Genomic DNA, 12,915 nt, shown 5'->3' with positions numbered 1-12,915 from the left:
TCCTTGGGAGCTATTTGGGAGGGTCCTCACTGGCTATAGGCCAGTGGCCTCCCCAATTTCTTACCAAGTACCTCCTTCCATAAACACATCTTAGTATAGCAGATGACTTTTCTCAGACTGAAAAGTGTGGAAAAAATGAGAAAGGGCCAGCAGTCTGGAAGCTAGATCCTTTTTGTAACCAAGTCTTGGAAGTGGCAGCCATTGATTGTACTGTATTCTTTTGGTTAGAAATGAGTCACTAAGCCCAACCCATGCCCACCCGCAAGGAGTGTGATTCCACGTGGACGTGATGGCCAGAGCCAGGGAGTTTTGAGAGCCATTTTAGAGCTGCCTACCACAATGTGTCACTTGGCTTCCTGCAATGGGGACCTGCAACTTGATCCAACCACTGTTTTCTCTATATGGAGGCACTGGATTATTTTCAATATGTTAATTTCATGGGTTTAGACATATGTGCTGTAGTTTAATGCTTTTCTCACTTGTTCTTCCTCCCACCCACTCTCCAATTTCTCTTCTCCTTTTGTCCTTCCTGTCTTGCTTCCTCTGCCCTTTTCATTCTAAGTCTACTCACTTCTCTTTCAGGCTCCACTTTGCTTTCTCCTCCTTTCTCATGCTCTCATGGTCACCTTCATTTGAGAATCCAAATTCTCTCTTTGCTCCTGCTACCATGGCCCTTGCTGTTTCTCCATCTGCTCACAGGGATCATGGCCAACCAGCAATTTTAGATGCTAGCTTTTAAGTTTCTAAAGTGATTCAATTCAACTATTGGGTCTAGTGTTTTTACCAAGTTCCTCTACAAAGATGACACCATAATGAAGTGAGACAAAATTTTTTTATAGAACATTGAAAATCCCATTTTAGAAGGTCGAGGGAGGGGGAAGAATTTTCCCCCTGCTATTTCTCTATGCATAAGTCAGATTTGAGTTTTATCTCATGCCTTGTCTTGCCTAATTTATTTTAATTATTTAAAATAATATAAAACAAAGCCATATCCTAGGATGATGATGATATTGATGTTGATACTAACATTATTATGTCCCAAGATGACAATAGCAATGTTGATAATGATGTAGAAGAAAGCATAGTATTATATCACTTATCTAAAATTACTTGTTCATTCCTAGAAACAAACTTTACCACTCACTTTATATGTAGCCTAATTTGAATAAAATGAATTTAGCCTTAGAGCAGATCTAAGAAGATTGGATAGTTAATAATTTCAGCCACTACACTTAAGACAGGTAAATGTTTCTCCTGTTTCTGATATGAAAAATATTAGTAGTATTAGTATATTTATTTTTTAGCCATAGAAAATACTCTCAAAAAGAGGAGACTAATTTGCTCCAGCAGAGAGCATATTTCATATGTGGGGTTTGTGTGAAGCAAGTGCTTATACAACTGACATTCCATGGCCTAACTTTTGTTTTGTTTCTTGTTTTTGCATCTTAGGCAAAGATTCTTGGGACAAATATGTGATTAGAATGTGTTCAACTTGACATGTATGCTAAGCCAGTTGGCACATTTTGACCAATTTTATTGCATGACTTAATGCTAGCAGACATCAAAAAAGAAGAAGTCAAATCATTTGAAGAATAGTTGTTTAGTGAGTTAGAATGAATGAAGTCTTTAATAAGTGCTGGCATCAATCCTGTCCTCATTTGTTGCTTGCTATGCCCTGCTCTGCATCTGGGATGCCCCAGGCACTCTTTCTGAGGACACTTGACCTACCAGTCATATTTCAGAAACTGCAGATTTGGTACTTGTGATTGAGTTTAGACTCTGAGGAGTGTGGGCTGTTGGATTACATGCAGACGAATGACCCATCATATGCTGAAGGCATAAGCTTAAAGTGCACTAGTGAATTAAGCCATAGCATTTTTGGAAAGGGAGAATTTATTATGTCATTAAACTTGATTTAGTAAGTTTTGCTTTTTTACATATGCTGCACAAAGGGAAAAGTAAGAAACAAATTTTAAACAATTATTACCATTTTTCTTCTACTTTCTCAGGTTAAGGATACTCACATGAAATTAAGAGACAGAGTATTTCCTTAGGTTTAAAACAAAACCATTTAAAACAATGATAAATTGTAAAAACTGAGTATGAATGCCCGGCCAGCCATAAACTTTGAAGGTCTGAAACCATGTGCTTTAGTCTAACATAGAGGAAAATGAGGCTTACCTAATTTGATGATACCCTGAGTAAAGTTTTCACAGCTTGGCATGAAATCTCAGAAGCTCATGATACAAAGATGTCAGCAATAATCATGGTTGATGGTCAGAGTTTAATGTGAAACTTATGTGGGAATGAAATAGCAATCACAATGGAGACTTTCAGCTCCAAATCTAGCAATTGCTATAATGTGAAGAATATTCTCTTCATTTAGAGATCACTGTCAAACATAAAAGACTTGATACTGGTGCTTTATACTTATAGCTTGCCGCTGCTTTACGGCGATAGATTATAAAGAAGTGAGGCATGGCGGTGCACATCTGTCATGCCAGTGCTCCACAGGTGGAGGCAAGAGAATTGAGAGTTGGAGACCAGTCTGAGAAACATAGGAAAACTATTTCAGAAAACCAAAAGAAAAAAAAAAAAGTAGTTTATATTACTGTCCACAAAGATAATTGAGGAGCTATATCTTTTATTATTTATCCTTCAAAACTAATTTGACATTCTTAGGTGTTGTAAAATGCATCCTAGTAGATGGTTTAAAAATAGACTTTTTATTATGTTTATAGTGTCAATTCTAATAATGGAAGCTCTGAGTATGTGTAATCCAATTAATCAAATTCTAGATAATAAAGTACATTTTGTATTAGTAATTAGTATGTAGCATTATTTTAGAAAGTGTGTAAACCCTCTATAGAGTCTGGTAGTTTTGTTTTAAGTAAGTTGATTTCATAGCATTGACTGAGGTTAAATATGAGAGTTTGAAATCAGTCTTGTCCGAGGAATTAAACAAACAGATTTAATTATAATTCTTTCCTTTCACAAGATACACAATCCTCCATGCTCAAGATGAACTTAGTAGAAATGAGCAAAGGGGGTTTTTCTTTTTCTTTCCTTTGTTTCTAAAAGGGGATCACTTCTTATCATTATTATGGTTTGGGAGCTGAAGAGGGTTCAATGGTTAAGAGTGCCTCCTGCCCAAAGCAAGCATGAAAACCTGAGGGGGCCTGAGCCTACCAAAGTTCAAATCTCTAAAACCCAGTGGATTTCTGAGTGTTCATCAAAAATCCCATCATACACATCTCTAGTTATTAGAGGAAGTATGTTTTTGTTCATAGTTTCAAACCTACGCTTATATATCTACCTCACTGAATTTATTGTGGGATGAATTCTGTGAATGCAGATAAATTCCCCAAACAGTGCAGGGAGGATAGAAGAACCTCTTTTCTCCCTCTTTTCCTTCCATCTTTCCCTATTTTCTCCCTTCTTTTTCTTTCTTGGTTCAGTGCTTCCCCAATTTTAATGCTCACAAGAATCTGTGGTTCTTTTCAAATGTAAATGCCAGGCAGCTCTGGGTGGGAACTGGGTTCCTGGGTTTCTAACCAGTACCAGGTGCTGTTAGTGTTATAAGTCCAAAGACTGTTATTATAGTTACCTTCAATAGCTGAAACAAAACACACCACACAAATAAGCTGATGGGAAAAATGGGCTTATTTTGGCTTACAGTCTCTAGGGGAAGCTCTATAATGGCAGGGAAAAGATGGTAGAGCAGAGACTGTGCATCACTCCTTGCCACAGTTAATTGGAAAACAGCAGCAGGAGAATGAGCTGAGTGGCAAGTGGGAGCTGGCTGTAATACCTGAAAGCCTGCCCCCTAGAACATACCTCTTCTTGCAAGGCTCCACCTCCCCAATTGACACTATCTAGGGATCAAGTCTTCAAAACACATGCGTCTATGGAAGACAGCTGATTCAAACTTCCACAACTCTACTATGGATATCAAAATATTTGCATATTGTCTTCCCTGGTCATTTAGTGACATCTGAGTTATGAAGTAAAAGTTTGCATCTTAACTGAGCCATTGTTCTCTTGTACTGGTGGTCTAGAAGCCTATGTGAGACAGTTGCATACTCTTATTTCATACATCTCTTGCCATAAACACTCTTGCATTCCAATGATTTGTCACATAAGTACTTTTAAAGGGTAATCCACAATAATTGCACTAATCTTCCAGATTATTATTCATTGGGAACCATTAGGGAGTTTAAGAGAAATGTATCTTCTAACGTAGTAAAATTGATAATGTACATTAAAATCATATGTTATTTTAAATTAAATAAATTTTTCAGGATGAAGCTTACATGGCACATCTCTGTAGAAACACCTTAGGATTTCGACTGGGGAAGGTATTTGGTGATTGTTACAGTCAGGTTCAGTATTGCTGGTAGAAATCATCCAACCAAGAGCAGCTTCTGGGAAAAAAAAACAAAAGGTTTATTTTGGCTTACAGGCTCAAGATGAAGCTCCAAGATGGCAGGGGAAATGATGGCATGAGCAGAGGGTAGACATCATCCCCTGGCCAACATAAGGGGGACAATAGCAACAGGAGAGTGTGCCAAACACTGGCATGTGGAAACTGGCTATAACATCAATAAGACAGCTTCCCCTCGAGCCTACAAGCCAAACCTCTCAAAGTTTGTAATCTCTCAATTTGCAGGTGAAAAGGCAGCAGTTTAGGCCCAAAGATTTCATTCTTTTTTTCTGTGCCATATCCCTCTGCTTATACCAGTTCATTTCTACACAAAGCAGCCCTGCACAAATTCTTAGAACTGGGGCATAACAGCAAGCTTTTCACACAAACAGCTACACCAGTCCAGTTAAAGCTCTTTCTCATCCTCATAATCCAAACCTCACAGTCCATAGTTCTTATAGTATTCAGGCCTTTCAACTCTGACCAGAATAATCCATCAAGCTGTACTTATAACACTTCAAGGTATCTAAGGTCAAGGTTTCAAATCCTTCCACATTCCTCTTGAAAATCAGCTCCAAGAGGCCAAAGTCACACAGTCAGGTATCTAGCAGCAACCCCACTCCTGGTACTACTTTACTGTTGCAGTCAGGTTCAGCATTGCTGGCAGAAATCACCCAACCAAGAGCAGCTTGTTGGAAAAAAGAGGTTTATTTTGGCTTGCAGGCTCGAGGGGAAGCTCCATGATGGCAGGGGAAAATGATGGCATGAGCAGAGGGTGGGCTTCACCCCCTGGCCAACATAAGGTGGACAATAGCAACAGGAGCGTGTGCCAAACACTGGCATGGGGAAACTGGCTATAATACCCATAATCCTGCCCCTAACAATATACTCCCTCCAGGAGGTGTTAATTCCCAAATCTCCATCAGCTGGAGATCTAGCATTCAGAACACCTAAGTTTATGTGGGACACTGGAATAAAACCACCATGGAATGATGTTCACTTCTTGTACTGCACTATAAATGCATCTTGCCATGAGCTTTAACCTACTGACCACTGTTGCCCATACTGGTTATTCCAGTACATGCTGTGAATAGCGTTCATTTACCTTTCTCTTTCTCTCCAGGATCTGCATCATTTTTTGGCTGTGTTGCACCTATTTCAAGATACCAGTGCTACCTCACTTTGAGTTTCTTTCCTCGTGGTGTATTTTCTCTCTCACTGGACTCTCTTTTTAGCCCCATCTGATTGTAATCCTATAAATAAAGGAACCACTTGATTTAGAAAAGCAACCAAATGAAACTTGTGAAATAAGAATATTTATTGGTGTGATCATGAGTCTCTAACAATGAATGAAAACAGAGAAAACTCAGTTGGGAATTAAGATGTTGGAATTATTGCCCACTATGAAAAGTAATAAGCTTGCCAAGACAAAGAAAGAGAGGGAAAAAAAAAAAAAAAACCAGCAGCTCTACTGTGTCTTCTCTTGAGTGCGATCTTCTTACATGTACCTTAAACATATTACTCTACAATATAGCCCTTAATTATGTGTTGCAGTATGGATTATGTATATATAGGATATTATATATATATATATATATATATATATATATGAATATATACATATATATATATATATGTTTATATATTCAGATTATCGTGAAAAATGAAGCAGCCACAGTGTTAATATGTTTTGTGTGTAAAAATTTCATGCAGACCATTGACTTGCAAAAATTATAGACCCTTAGCAAGCATGGAGGTTTGTGCTTGTATTCACAGTGCACAAGAATCCAAGTCAGGAGGATTGCTGTGAATTTCATGCCAGCCTGGAGATTCTGTCTCAAATGGCCCTGCCTTAAAACAATAACAACAACAACGAATCCAACCAAACAACCCCTCCCCCAAAACAAAAAAGAAGTTTAGTATTCTAGCTCAGCTGTCTGGTTTCCTTGGCTAATATTATACCTGACGAATTGAGTAAAAGTTACTTAAAGGATATTATGACAGCTGTCAGGGAGGAAGAAGATATAAACACATACAAAGTCAGGGGCTGGAGAGATGGCTTAGTGGCTAAGTGCTTGGCTGTGAAGCCTAAGGACTCTGGTTTGAGAGTTGTTTCCCCAGGGCTCACATAAAACAGATGGACAAGGTGGTACATACATCTGGAGTTCTTTTGCAGTAGCTGGAGGCCCTGGTACACCCATTCCCTCTCTCTGCCTCTTTCATTCTATCTGTTGCTCTCAAATAAATAAAAATAAAAACAATTAAAAAGCCTATAAACTCAAACACAACACCAAAAACAAAGTATTGCAATATTAAATTCAGAGATGGTAGTGCACACCTGTGATCTCAGCACTCAGCAAGTCGAGGCAGGAGGATGGCTTGTCAAGAAAGCCTAGGCCAGAAAGGGTAACCCTGACTCCAAAAAAAGACAAATGAAACAAAAAAAATTAAAAAACATACTGTGATTTTTTAAAATCAATTTGCTCTGGGGGCAAATGGCTTCATTATAGGAAAGCCATGTTTGAGCCCAGTGCAGATGTAAGTATCCATAGCAGTATCTTGGTGCCTTTACAGCAGGTCACATTTATCTGTAGCTTACTCAGTCCACAGACTATTAGCATGTTTGCACCACAGTTTAAAAATATTTCTAGGGGGCTGGAGAGATGGCTTAGCGGTTAAGCGCTTGCCTGTGAAGCCTAAGGACCCCGGTTCCAGGCTCGGTTCCCCAGGTCCCACGTTAGCCAGATGCACAAGGGGGCGCATGCGTCTGGAGTTCGTTTGCAGAGGCTGGAAGCCCTGGCGCGCCCATTCTCTCTCTCTCCCTCTATCTGTCTTTCTCTCTGTGTCTGTCGCTCTCAAATAAATACATAAAAAATTTAAAAAAAAATATTTCTAGGGCTGGAGAGATGGCTTAGCGGTTAAGCGCTTGCCTGTGAAGCCTAAGGACCACGGTTCGAGGCTCGGTTCCCCAGGTCCCACGTTAGCCAGATGCACAAGGGGGAGCACGCATCTGGAGTTCGTTTGCAGAGGCTGGAAGCCCTGGCGCGCCCATTCTCTCTCTCTCCCTCTAACTGTCTTTCTCTCTGTGTCTGTTGCTCTCAAATAAATAAATAAAAAATTAAAAAAATATTTCTATAAACATTATTTAAAATTTGGTAGAGAACTTTAGCCCAGGCTGACTTGAAATTCACTATGAAGTCTCAGGGTGACCTCAAACTCAGCAATCCTCCTACATCTGCCTTCTGAGTGCTGGGATTAAAAGTATGCTCCACCACACCTAGCTACTTTTTAAAAATATATTTTATTTAGTAATTTGAGAAAGAGGGAGAGGGTGAGCAAGAGCTAAGTAGGAAGAAAGAGAGAGAGAGAGAGAGAGAGAGAGAGAGAGAGAGAAATAATTGCCTTGCCAGGGCCTCCAGAGACTTCAAATTTGGTAGAGGTAATTTTTAAAGAGATGTACCTTTTCCTTGATTATGCTCAATGAATCAAGTATGAAGGTAATTCCAATCTGAATTTTTGTTTTCCAATCTAAACCAAAGCATGGAATATGAGTGAAAAAGAGGGGGCTTAAGTATTTTAGTTTCATGGGTGTTTTTATTTATATTCATACTTTTGTGGAAATGCAGATATTATTCTCCTCTTGGAACATGGAGAAAATGGAATTAGGAAGAAATTCTGTTACAAAACTGGAATTTCTAAGCTCCACAGGGTTGCAAATGGACAGGATCTGTGGGTTAATATTTATTCTGTACCTTGATACCTGCAGGTAAGAAGCACCACAGAAATCGTAAGCACTGTAGCACTGTGAACTCAGTGGAATGTCTAATCCTCAGGTTTGGAGCAGCAAACGGCTCAGGGACTGTGGAAGAGGCCCCGGTGTAGGGCCATGGAGCCTGTTCTGCTGGTGCTGTTTCCTCATAAAATCATGGTTCTTACCAGTCCCTTTTGTACTACACCCAGGTTTTATGGTTTGAGTAGCCAAGGTGAAGAATAGATTGCTATAACATTAGTGGAATTCTATGGTTTAAGTATATACCATCTGGTGTTGGTTAGCTAAAAGTTGACCTTGGTCCCAATGCTGTGGTAGTACTCTCTATAGTGGGTTTCTAAGGCAGAACGTGATGCATTTCCTTAACTGTCAAACACAAGCAAAGAATGCCAACTGAAAAGAACCTTCAACTATCTGGTATTACTGGGGAATAAGATGCAGTTTTTGATTTAGCTGGAAGATAATCAGTAATGTACAATTCTACTTAGAAAGAAAAATCACATAGAAGAAAGCTTTCTCAGTTCTCCAAGAACAATAGTTGTGCTCAAATATATGTATGTATGTATATACATAAACATACACATATAATCAACATGTAATATTGTAATAAGTATTTTAATGGCCACCAATTAACAATATAGTCTTTCAAACATCAAGCCAGTGAATTTTTATAGGTCTCTCATAGAAATAAGATGATGATTTCAGCAGAAAACAAACAATTATGTAACCTCTCATATCTTGTCTCTGTCTTTCACCACCACACATTTACATACTCATGGACATTGTTTTTTGGTCCAAATTTCACTTAGAATACCAAGCTTAAGGTTCTCCTGAGAAATGACAATTATTTTTTTTTGAGCTTTAAAAAAAAATTATTGATTTTTTTATTAAAAGGTTGCATAGGGCCTCTCTCCTCTACCCCAATTCTGCTGAGGGCATTTGATGGGGATAAGGTCTCAGTCTCTGCAGGGATGGGGGAAACATGGTATCTCAGGTTATTCCTACCCACCCTGAGGCTCTCACAGTCTTTCTGCCCACTGTTCTGCAATGCTCCCTGAGCCTTGGTGGGGAAGATAGAGACCTGATTTAGTGCTGCTTTCTCTGCAGACTTTGGCTCACTATTTTTGTGAGGTCTGACTGGCCACAGTATCTTGCTATTTCTCTGGAACTTGTTTTCAGGCTAGAAATGAGTGCAGTATTTATGTTAGCATTTCCCCTGTGATGACTTCTGGGTCTGTGCTGGTGAGGTGAAGGTGGCCCATTTCTTGTTAGAAAGTTGGCTCTCTCTTCTTGATTTATTGAAGTATCCTTGTTCTCCCCAATATTTCCCTCCATCTGTAAAATAGAACAGATTCTCTAACCAAATGTGAGAACAGTTTGAATAAAAGTATTAGATAAGCCTAGTCATTACAAGATATATTGATTATATACCCATTCTTCTTAGAGAGCAGTGGAGGTTTTTTTCTGGAGCCTATTGGTTTCCTGTGCTAGTGAATCTGGCTTGGTTACTATGAGCTAGATATGAGTTCTTTCCCACTGAGCAGGTCTCATGAATCCATGAGCAGTTGGTTACTTACAGCAGCTGTGTGCCACTACTGCGTAAGTGTATACTTCTTGCTTGGTTGGATGATTTTGTAACTGGCAGGATCTTCTGTTTAATCAATCAGCTGGCAACTGTTGTTCTCCAGCCTCTCTCATAGCATTTTCTAGCACTATGAGGGCTAGCCAGGAGAAGGGATTAATACATAAATGGTACATTGATAGTAATTTTGTAGTGAGGTTTACCTGTATATTACATAAACTCCCATTCCACTGTGACTACCTTAGGTGCTGTCAATCTATCCTCACCCAACTTCAGAAATTCAATTATTTTCCTCTTCAGGCAAAAAGAGTTTTAATAAAATCTTCAACATGAAAGAAATGGAGAAAAGAAAGCCTCAGTAACTCAGGAAGAATAATTATTGAAGGTATAACAATCAATTCAATTGACATGAGAAGTATTTACTGCCCTGCCTCCTCCTTATACCTCTGTCCTATTCCCTATACCTGGCATCACTCATATAAATTCAGCTTTTATTATCTTTGCTTTTAAAATAACCCATAAATCAAGTCATGATCTTTTCTGAGTAGAACTTTTGAAGTTTTCAGTGTTTTGTGTTTTTCTTGAAGATTTCTTCTCTTCCTTCCTTCCGCTTTCCTTCTCTCCCTCTTTTCCTCTTTCCTTTGAAAGCTTATGAATATGAAACTGTTAGCATTTGAGGCTCTATTTTTTTGTCCCAGTGTTTCTAAAATTGTAATGGTAGTTATTGAAGAAGCTTGGGGTTTTGCAGGTGGTAGTTATTAACTGACGTGTTATGGTTCATGGTGAACAAGCAAGGTCAACAAACTTGTTTTTCATCATGGCTGGTTTTAATTTGAAACGAAACTTGTTACCTATTTGATAATGCTTCACTGAAGTTCACCTATTTCAGGTAGATTAATAGCTTGTTCAAGGATGCGGAGCCTAGAGGCCCTGCTGTAAGTATGTGCTTTGGGTTCAAGGTTCAAACTTCAGAAAGTATAAAAGTCCTTGTTTTTCTTCTACCTATTTGCCTGTTCATGCCCTAGTGAACATTTATACTTGGAAACACTTGACCAATCACAGGTTTAGGATCTCACGGTAATATTGTGAACTATATTATGTAATTAAAGAGAGAGATGTACTCTAGTAGTACTTTAAAGTATAGAAGGCTTTTCAGTTTTAGAGACTATCAGGTTGATGGAGATGTAAAAAGAAATATAAACAGATATGAATGTTCCCAATTATTTACTATTAAAAGATTATAGTCTCTCTAATATAGTTTTAGGGCTTGGGAAACTGCTTAGTGATTAAAAGGACTTGCTTGCAAAGCCTGGGTTTGATTTCCTAGTACCCATGTAAAGCAAGATGCACAGTGTTGTACGCTTCTGGAGTTTGCTTACAGAGGGCTCTGGCATGAACATACTCCCTGTCTTTTTTTTTTCTCTCCATCTCTCCTTCAAATAAATAAGATAAAATAGAACAGAATTTCAGTTAAATCCAAATGCTTATGGGTAGAAATAAATGGTTGGTAAGTTGTTCATACTTGGACCAGTTCTCAATGCTGACAAATCGTCATTTTCTTAAATTACTGTCAACATAAATATGTTTATAATTAAGCTTAAAATTTATGGTGAATTACTAGTTTTCAAAAGTTTCTTAAGCAAGGGTAATTGTACCACTGTTGTTTTCTTTGTCATCAATGAAAAAGATCACTGGCACAGTAAGTCTGTTGGCTAACTGTCCATCTGGAGAAGAAAAAAAATCAGCCCTGTAGCCTGATCCTCGTAAATTTCAATGTAGCTGAAGTTTCCACTCTGATTTTGCTTCTCAGGCATTTAAATTCAATGCTACTACTTGAAGATTAAACCACAATGGAAATATTAATGATGCCTCTGTACTGAAAGCAGCCTGACAATCTCTTAAATTGATAGGTTTCTAAAGAAACTGCATTTTGAATAAGTATCTGATATTTGGATCTCCTAACCAGTCTGAAATGTAGTTTACCTACATAGATTGGCTATCTAGGAGCTTGTAAACAAACTCATAAATTTGTCATGCTGATTATAGTGTTGGCAAACACAATGGCTGATCATGTTATAAATGTTTATCAACACCCGCACTCACCCACCTGCTAAGAGGTGCTATGCTTTAATGAAATTGTTTGAATATCAAGGCTGGTTGCTAAGATACAATGTTCTTGTTACCAGGGATGTGATGCTTGAAGATTTCTGTTATCAAATAATGATTAGAGATGTGGTAACCTCAAGGTGCTCAGTGCAGTGAAAGGTTTACTGAGCTACAAATTAGTAAACTGTCTGCTTGATCAAGTACTGGCAGAAGAACCTGGCACCTCATTCATATACGACTGGCATTTTAAAGGAAGACAAGAGAAGGGCAGAGCGTGTGGCCATAAGTGATAGTCTTTAAAAGTTTTCCATGGAAGATTTCAGCTATTTGCTTGCCAGGTATGCTATATAATTAGCCAGTTGGGGAGTTTATTAACCCATTGCCAACAGCTCCTTCCTTTCTTAGGAAAAATATTATCCTTACATTTCCAACTGATGGGTTGGTATAGGGTTTTTAACATTACACATCCCATGACTCTGTGACAAATAAAACTAAGTGAATCACAATCCTACTAAATTGAAACACAGCTTAATATGAGCACATTTTTAAGATGATGCCAGGTTCAAGAAGTCTATTCTACCAATAAAATGCTATAGTTAGTATGGTGGATTCTCTAACTAATGTGGTAGCCATGGCTTTATTGGGATTCAGTTTGCCATAAAATTTCAGGGCACATCAAATATCTCCATGTAAGTGTCAAAATATTTTTCTTTACTTTTATATAACCAATGAAGATATCCAGAGCCAAGCTGTCCACATTGGCCCTATTGTTTTTCTTGTCAATTTTTCCAGGCCTACTTGCAGACTTTGAACACATGTCCATCATAGTGAAAATATTCACATGACTTTAATCTCTGTCATTTTCACATGCTTTGCATATGGCTAGTCACATTTCACAAGCATGGAAAAACTGTGTTGCTATTGTTATATATGCATGCTTCTTATATTTGTTACCTTATCAGAAATTTCATTTATTAATTTTAGATCTGATAGCTGTTAAATTGATTCTTGAAAGTTATCCTAATAAATATTTAA

This window comes from Jaculus jaculus, chromosome 4, assembly GCF_020740685.1.
Source record: "Jaculus jaculus isolate mJacJac1 chromosome 4, mJacJac1.mat.Y.cur, whole genome shotgun sequence".
In the NCBI taxonomy this organism is placed as follows: domain Eukaryota; kingdom Metazoa; phylum Chordata; class Mammalia; order Rodentia; family Dipodidae; genus Jaculus; species Jaculus jaculus.
Note: the sequence above shows the minus strand (reverse complement) of the source record.